This window comes from Pseudorasbora parva, chromosome 2, assembly GCF_024679245.1.
Source record: "Pseudorasbora parva isolate DD20220531a chromosome 2, ASM2467924v1, whole genome shotgun sequence".
NCBI classification, from domain to species: Eukaryota; Metazoa; Chordata; class Actinopteri; order Cypriniformes; family Gobionidae; genus Pseudorasbora; species Pseudorasbora parva.
The window spans coordinates 50,549,644-50,559,375 of record NC_090173.1 but is presented as its reverse complement, the minus strand read 5'-3'; positions in this window follow the sequence as shown (position 1 = coordinate 50,559,375).

Below are 9,732 nucleotides of genomic sequence, written 5' to 3'. Positions count from 1 at the left end.
ATTGACAACAGAGTGCATTAGTGCCCATCCCCTCTTTTAGCGGCATTGGTTCCGTCAGTATTTTTTCATTTATTTCTCCCATAGATTTTTAAAAAAAGTCTTCGTTAAATGAGCAATATCACACTTGTAGCCGTGCGATACAGCTGTATATCAGCACAGCCGTAGGTAATCACAGTGAGCTGATCCATATCGCACGGCTACAAGTGTGATATTGCGATTATACAACAGTTCAACGGCACAACTGAGTAAATAAATAAAAAAGAAACAACAAAAGAGTGTCCCCCAAAAACGATTGTGCGGAACTACTTCCTTCCGCCACGGATTCAATTCTCAAGTTGACAATTTAAGAGTTGAGCCCAAGCCTCCATCACTAATTCTAAAATATCACTGTGGAAGTAGTAATGGAGGAACACTGAGTCGATTCATTGAAGATCATTGTATTCTGCAGAGTTTTATGAGAGAGAGATCGACTAAATGAGTGCATTATCTGCATCTAAATTATATTCTTCTGGTCAATCTTATATTCATAATCACAATCCTTATGAATGTCCACTGAGGAAAGTGATATCTTTTAACAGTTATATAGATTCATAAAACAAAAGATTGCCCGTTTGATATACCCCAAATTAATTATATATTATAAGTTTGACCTAGAGCCAGTGGCAAATTCCCGAAGGACTGACCGAGATAAAGCTGTTCTGCAGGTACATGAGCGCCGAATGGCTCGGAAGTGTTTTGTGAATAAACAGAACAGAACAATATTGTGAAATATGGACTATATGTTTATTCTCGCCTAAAAAAAAGATTAAAACTACAGTCCGTGGATGGCTGATACTGGGGGAATATGGCCGGAAAAGGCTCTCAGTCAATCAGATTTGAGAAAACAGAAAGAACTGTTGTAGGCTACAAAAAGATAAAGGTGCACTATGTAGTATTTTTACAGTGAAATATCCAAAAACCTTTAGGCCAGTGTTAAATATTTTGTTCAGTTGAGTTCTTACAATATCCCAAATGTTTCCAACCATTTGTAAATTGTGAGAAAATTGCTATTTTAACCAAGGAGCTGGGACGTCTGAGGGAGTCTCCTGTCAACTGCGTCATATCTGCGTTACTCTCGGTTTCCGGTTTTATTCTGCAGAAGCGCTTTACTCTTAGCAGTGTGAACAAGAGTCACAGCAGCCGCTGAGAGAACACACAGAGTAACGTCATAACATCATTTTAAACACACTTTGTGTCTGATATGATAATCAGAGCTGTGTTACCTCACACTCATGACCGGAAAAGAGGAAATGGCGCCGGCGACTGTGTCCCGTCATAATAAAAGTCCCGCTGCTCGCGAGCCGTGTGTTTGTGTATCAATCGCTCCAGCGGCCGTGCTCAGCTCCTCAACACTCTGTCCTGCTCTGCTTCACACTACAGTAACGTTAATAATCACATACATCATCATGATTTCTGCCAGAGTCCTATCCCGATTCTTTCCCATCGGCTGTGAGGTGAAGACCACATGTCTCAAGATGCTGAGCTCAAACTACGCCTTTGTTTTGAATAGGCGCCATCTAGCGGACGGAAAAGGTGCATCTTTAAAGCAGGGTCACACGGAATCTGCTGACTTTTTTTGTGGTTTCTTTTCTGTAAATCTGCGGAAGCACGTGCATATTCTGTGTGGGCGTGGTTATAAGCCATGAACCAAAACAATCAGCAATGGGGTAAATCATAACATTACGAACTTAGATTTGGAGCCAAAAATGTGCATATATATTATTTTTATTGCATAATATGCATATACTTAAGTATTTTGAGATCATATGGAGTCATTCACAGTAATCCATGGGAGTGGGCGGAGCTAACAAGACCTTTTGGTGAGTATTGCTTGCTTTGACTCTCTGATTGGTGGATATATTTTCTGTACAGCATCATGGGTAATGTAGTTGAAATAATGCAGAAGCAAACGCTATTGATTAACAACTTCACAGTAAAGCTGTCTTTTATTTTATGTTTTCTTATGGAGTTTTTTCTTCCAGACTAAGGCACTCTGCACAATGGACCATTTTGTGCTAATATGACCGCACCTTTACAATACGAGTTTCCATTTATGTTTTGAACAGATCGGCCTGATTGCAATTTAATGCCAGCGAATTTACAGTAATTATTTTTTTGTTAATGCTTCAAGAAGACAATAGTGTTTAATAACTACATTATTATTTTCTCTCCAACTCAGACCCTAAAATAGTTGCAGTCATTGGAAAAATGTTCATTGGATTTTTTTTCACCCCCAGTCATGGACCAAAACTTTGCTTTTATTATTTCTTCTAAAAGAAATGTGGATGAAACGTGGACTATCATTAATAAGACTGAATTGTGTTTTTAAAGAATGTGCACTAGACAGCAAGTCATTATATTATTTTCCAGATAATTTTCTCAAGTGTGGTGAAAATGCTCCTTTAAGACTGTAAAATTCCATATATATATATATATATATATATATATATATATATATATATATATATATATATATATATATATATATATATATATAGTCTTGTTCAAAATAATAGCAGTACAATGTGACTAACCAGAATAATCAAGGTTTTTCGTATTTTTTTTTATTGCTACGTGGCAAACAAGTTACCAGTAGGTTCAGTAGATTCTCAGAAAACAAATGAGACCCAGCATTCATGATATGCACGCTCTTAAGGCTGTGCAATTGGGCAATTAGTTGAATTAGTTGAAAGGGGTGTGTTCAAAAAAATAGCAGTGTGGCATTCAATCACTGAGGTCATCAATTTTGTGAAGAAACAGGTGTGAATCAGGTGGTCCCTATTTAAGGATGAAGCCAACTGATGAGAGTAAAATTGTTCTTTTTGGGTCCAAGGGCCACAGGCAGTTTGTGAGACGACCCCCAAACTCTGAATTCAAGCCACAGTACACAGTGAAGACAGTGAAGCATGGAGGTGCAAGCATCATGATATGGGCATGTTTCTCCTACTATGGTGTTGGGCCTATTTATCGCATACCAGGGATCATGGATCAGTTTGCATATGTTAAAATACTTGAAGAGGTCATGTTGCCCTATGCTGAAGAGGACATGCCCTTGAAACGGTTGTTTCAACAAGACAATGACCCAAAACACACTAGTAAACGGGCAAAGTCTTGGTTCCAAACCAACAAAATTAATGTTATGGAGTGGCCAGCCCAATCTCCAGACCTTAATCCAATTGAGAACTTGTGGGGTGATATCAAAAATGCTGTTTCTGAAGCAAAACCAAGAAATGTGAATGAATTGTGGAATGTTGTTAAAGAATCATGGAGTGGAATAACAGCTGAGAGGTGCCACAAGTTGGTTGACTCCATGCCACACAGATGTCAAGCAGTTTTAAAAAACTGTGGTCATACAACTAAATATTAGTTTAGTGATTCACAGGATTGCTAAATCCCAGAAAAAAAAAAAATGTTTGTACAAAATAGTTTTGAGTTTGTACAGTCAAAGGTAGACACTGCTATTTTTTTGAACACACCCCTTTCAACTAATTCAACTAATTGCCCAATTGCACAGCCTTAAGAGCGTGCATATCATGAATGCTGGGTCTTGTTTGTTTTCTGAGAATCTACTGAACCTACTGGTAACTTGTTTGCCACGTAGCAATAAAAAATATACTAAAAACCTTGATTATTCTGGTTAGTCACATTGTACTGCTATTATTTTGAACAAGACTGTATATAATGTTATATATATATATATATATATATATATATATATATATATATATATATATATATATATATATATATATATATATATATATATATATATATGTTATGCTATAATATTAAATCTGTAGACTGAGAGTGTGTAAATAAGGCTCTTCTCCATCTGTCTACAGCCCGTAAACAAATACCCTTACGTTTAGATCATACATCTGGAATGTTGTACCTTCAGAAGTAAATATTTTTCTAATTAAAATATGTAAAATAATAATGATATATATGTATCTGACATAAGCAAATGAGGGTGAATATGGAGTCTTTATTTAGTTTAATTCTAAAGAGTATTTGTGTCATTTGCTGCATAATCAGATGATCTAAAAAATGTGTTTTTAATATAATTTTTCTTAATCATTAAAGGGTTACTTCAGCGATTAGCATATGGCTTTGTATCAGTAGAAACCCTGGAGAATATTCAAATTATTGTGCTTTCCCCCCTCATATCTCCCTGAGACGAGAGATTTATGCATTTTATTTCTGGAAAAATTCCTCCTATGATGCAAAATGACGATTTTTGCATCATAGGAGGAATGTTTGCCCAGAGGCTAAAGACTACAGCCAGCAGAGGGAGCTATTTCCGCATGTTTTGAATCCGGCATTGGGGGATGGGAGATTACACTCAGTTGGCAGGGAGAGCTCAGCTTGCAGACAGGATCATTTAAACGGAGCTATGGTGAGCAATGTAAGTCTTTTAACATCTCAAATTCATTTCTATGAAAGTTAAGCTTGCAAAGGCATGAACTGAAACGCGTGCCAGACTGAACTCCTGTGTGAATGTATGCCGCGAATGTAGTCGCGATTACCTCAGCTCTCATCACTCCTGCAGTTAGTGCTCAGTGCTGTGAGACTCGCGCGGTGACTCACTCATTATATTGAACAGACACGTTCAGTTTTTAATTGTAGTGTCTTCTCTAACTCAGTCACAGTAATGAAGTTGGTGGTGTTGGGAATGGCCTCACAGGGCAGCGAAGCATTCTGGGAATTGTAGTCTTTCATCCCCATGGGACAAAAATACATTTTCTGTCTTTTCTCAGTCTAGAAGACACCAAATTCAAAAATAATTTCACATTTCTACTGCATTGATGACCCAGTTTAAATACAGATTCATCTTCCCAGCGCTGAAGTACCCCTTTAAGAGAGAATAATTCATGATGGGCATTTGGGATTAAAATGACATGGTTGCCACACTGAATTTTTTTCTTATCTCCTAATTATGCCCTGAAAATTTGGTGTGTCATGAATCAAAGGTCAAGCGTTTCTCTGGGGCTCATAATTATTCGGGTTTTCTCCGGCTGTTCTCGCTCACTGGCCCATTTTTTCGAGGCACGAGAAACAACAAAAGATGTAATCAGTCTGAAGGATCTGAGAACAGCGTTTTAGTCCAAATCACATCAGAAACCGTCCAAGTAATGAAGGTAATCCAATATCATAATCCAAACACACAGGCAGATATTCAGTGAACAAGGGAACAAATGCACAGATACAAACCACTCAGAGTGGAATACAAAGGACAAAAAGAACAGATGGTATTATATATTCTCTGCACATCTGTAACAGCACAATAGCTATGGTTGGAGTGAAATAGAAGTATGCAGTACGTGAAACTGGAAGAAAAAAAGAAAAAATAATGTTAACAGTCATTATGTGGCGTGTTTTGCGCACAATAGTGCCTTCCTGGCATGGGTGTGACACAAAGCAAAGACTTTGTGGTAAGGCGCTTCTATAGACTTTGCTTCTAAGATAAGCAAAATTGATGATGAATGCGTTTTTTATTGTTTTGGATTTGTTATTGTCTAACGTTGTAATGAATTATTTAACTTCACTCTCAGAATGTGATTTTTGATTCTCTCTGTCTAGCAGAAGTGATTCTTCTGCTGTTCTACACATTGTCATGACCTGTCAATCACTGCATCTATTCCCAATCAGCCAGTATTGGGCAACAATTTGAGCTCTCTCTGGAAAGTGGGAAAAGTGCACACGCAAGATCTATGAATTTCAATTGCTAATATATTATTACTCAGTTCCACAGCCGGTGGTGGATATTGATTTCAAGATGGAGTCTCGGTAGATCAGTGCATTTGAATGTGCTGTGACTAGGCCGGAATAATATTATTCTAGATAGTAACGTTCTTGAAGATCTGGTCAGGCCGAATAACCGTAAACCCTAATGCTCAAAATACTTAGTAACAAATTAACCCAGTCAAATGAGTTTTTAGAACTTTCTTTTGCTTTTGAGTTCATGGCACTGATATATTTCAAGTAAACTGAACTGTTTTATTGTTTTGAGTGGTATAAACTCATTTCCTTTCATTTAGACTAACTTAAGGTTACGGGTTTCCTTAGTTGCTTTGGTACATTTTTTGAAACACCCTTAAGATTTGCAAACCAGTAAGTGCATTTCTCAAGACAATTCGTACAAACAGCACCATATAATGGATTACCTGCAGGAGCATGTAACATGCTCAAAATCCTTAGTGTCATCAGAATGACAAGTCCTTGCGTCATTTTTCACAAACAAGATAGTCAACAGTGTACTCCCAGTTTACAACAGTGTACAGTATGTAACAAATGGCTAGATTTTGATGACAATGATTGAAAATTCACAAGACTGCACTTTATCTGTATGGCATTATACATTAAAAATTTCAATATTATGAAATATATACACATTAGGCTACTATGTGGGATATTGATTGCAAGAGACTGGACAGAATTCAAAGTTACACTTTGTTGGTCTGTTAACAAATTACAGTACAATATCATTGTGCTAAAAAGAGAAAAAGAGAAGAAGAAGACCCCCCCCCTCTCTCTCTCTCTCTCTCTCTCTCTCTCTCTCTCTCTCTCTCTCTCTCTCTCTCTCTCTCTCTCTCTCTCTCTCTCTCTCTCTAACCTGTTCTTTTTTGTGAACCAAATCGGACTGAACCGTTCCAAACAGTTTGCATCTCTAGTAAGCACTAATCCACACATTTCTAAAGTTGTTCACTTTTTGACGTGTCTGACTCTCTCTCTGACTCGAAATAGCACACTGACTTAACCTACTGTAAAGAGAGAACTGATGATGATAAACACGAGCAGCAGAGCCGATGATATACTGAGCATGCGTGTAGCAGAGGGAGCGACGTTGTTGTTTTTAGCAATCGTAGGTTTTTGCAGTCAAAGCGGTTGTTTTAGGAGTTTTTTGGCGTCTCTGTGTGGTTTTGTTCGGTATCGCAGCTTGAGAGGTCTACATTTAAAGGGTTACTTTAGCGATTAGCATATGGCTTTGTATCAGTAGAAACCCTGGAATATTTTCAAATGATCGTGCTACCCCACCTCATATCTATCCCCCTGAGACGAGATTTATGCATTTTATTTTGGGAAAAATTCTGGACTCTAGAGCAGTGGAGACATGTTCTCTGGAGTGACCAATCACACTTCTTTGTCTGGCAATCCGATGGATGAGTCTGGGTTTGGTGGTTGCCAGGAGAACGGTACTTGCCTGACTGCATTGTGCCAAGTGTAAAGTTAGGTGGATGGGGGATTATGGCATGGGGTTGTTTTTTAGGGGTTGGGCTTGGCCCCTTAGTTCCAGTGAAAGGAACTCTTAATGCTTCAGCATACCAAAATGGTTTGGGCAATTTCATGCTCCCAACTTTGTGTGAACAGTTTGGGGACGGCCCCTTCCTGTTCCAACATGACTGCGCACCAGTGCACAAAGCGTCGGCCCATAAAGACATGGATGAGTGAGATTGGTGTGGAGGAACTTGACTGGCCTGCACAGAGTCCTGAGCTCAACCCGATAGATCACCTTTGGGATGAATTAGAGCGGAGACTGAGAGTCAGGCCTTCTCGTCCAACATCAGTGCCTGACCTCACAAACGCGCTTCTAGAAGAATGGTCAAAAATTCCCATAAACACACTCCTAAACCTTGAGGAAAGCCTTCCCAGAAGAGTTGAAGCTCTTATAGCTGCAAAGGGTGGGCCAACTCCACATTAAACCTTCGGATTAAGAATGCAATGTCATTAAAGTTTATCTTCAACTTCTTCCACTGTTTTGCCTCCATACCCTTCCAACACACATTCTTACTTCTCTTCTTCTTCTTCCCGACTGTTGACCCTGTTTGTTTCCTTGCTGTTGTTCTTCCATTATAAGAAATTGTAACTCTGTATTGTCTTCTGTATATATGCTTTCCAAATGAGGGTTCGTGAGATGCATCTAAGAGAGCTATTTTAGAGAACTGGATGATCATTGGTTGATCTAGCCCTTTACATTTCCCTTCATTACCGAAATTCAAAATTCTTATACGCAATTCAAGTCTGATAGAAATGTACAGAAAACACCCAACGCATTCTGACAACTTTAACCATTTTGTATTTAATGACTTGTGCAAGGAACTAATGCCTATATGTTTTGAAGGGTAAGACTATTCGATGAGAACCAGTATAATACATTTTGATAAACAGGACATAAGCAATTGATGTAATATTGATGTAGGAAACAGCAGTTGCACATAATCAGTTGCATGACTGTACCAAAGCATTTACAATTTGTTCTGAACAATGAGAAATTGCTTTTATAATGTGCACGAGTGACTTGATGAAAGAGGTTGAACAAGTAGTTTTGAGAATTTCAGTTGTGATCTGACAAATGTACCAAAGCGACTGAGAAAAACTATTATGACATAAAACACAAAGTTTACCTATTTAAAACGAATGCGGTTTTTAATGCTGCCGTCACACGGCAGCGCTTCCGGGCCCAAACGCTCTATCTTACACCAGAATAAAAACTACAAACGGTCCAAATATGCACACACACAGTGTGGTGTAATCCTACAAAAAAGTTATAATCATAACTTTTTTCTCCATACCAAAAGTCCAGATGGCCAGACAGTGATTCATCTTTTTTAAATCGTTAAAATTTTAATGTATGTGACGCTGTGAGCACAGAGACTGTTGTGTAGACTGTTGTGTATATTGTTGGGTGAACTATCTCTTTAAGGCTGAATGAACTACATTTTGAAAGGAAAATAAATAATTTGGCTATATAGAGCTGTTCAGTTTATAGTTCTAAATCCTGGAAGAGAATTTGCATTTTTGAGCCATGGGTTCCCTCTGGAATTTTCTTTGGGGTTTTAGCATGGCAGTCATGACGAAAATAAGGTCTGTGGTTAATATGACTTTAGGAGACTTTTATGTTTTGTTCTACAACAGAAGTTACACCTTAAGCATACATTTTAAAACAAAAACAACAAAAAAATAAAGTTTTTATTAAGTTGCTAAAAAACTGTGAACAGAATAGTGCACTTGAAAAAAACAAGAGTGTTACTGTGGAGTAAGCCCATTTCAAGCACTGTTTGTGCATAATTTGGAAGAAAAAATAGTTCTTCTATCACTTTAAGATGAAAGCTATAACATTTAACACAATAATGTCCTACAGCAGCTGAAAATAAATATTGTGATGTGCATACATTTGCTATTCTGATTAAATTCCTGTAGTGCACACATAAAAATGAATACAAATAATAAAAATAGTGTAAATCTTAAATTTTAATTTTAAAACAGTAGATGTATTGTTGAAAGAATGAAGTGAACTTTGAGGTTGACACATTCTTATCCATTCGCTAAAACACAAGTTGCTTTAAAAAATCGTTGTAAAAGTTAAGAAAAGCTGTTTTTGAGAAAAACTCACATTAATAAAATGACATTTTAAGTGTGGCTCAAGTACCTTTTGGGGCCACCACGGTACGGTAGCATAATCGTACACATAGTACTGCAAAGAACACCATGATATTACTGTAATGGTTTTCCCATATAATATATTCTGTGAAAAGGTCTTCTGTGGATGTCAGAGGGCAGTTTTTAAAGCCAGTTGCTGAGTTGCAGTGTGGCCGGTGTGTGATTACATTCCCCTCGGAGAGCTGTGTGTGATTAGAGCTCACACCTGACAGCGTCGCAGTAATTTGCTGTCATTTGAGGGGATGATAGGTCTGA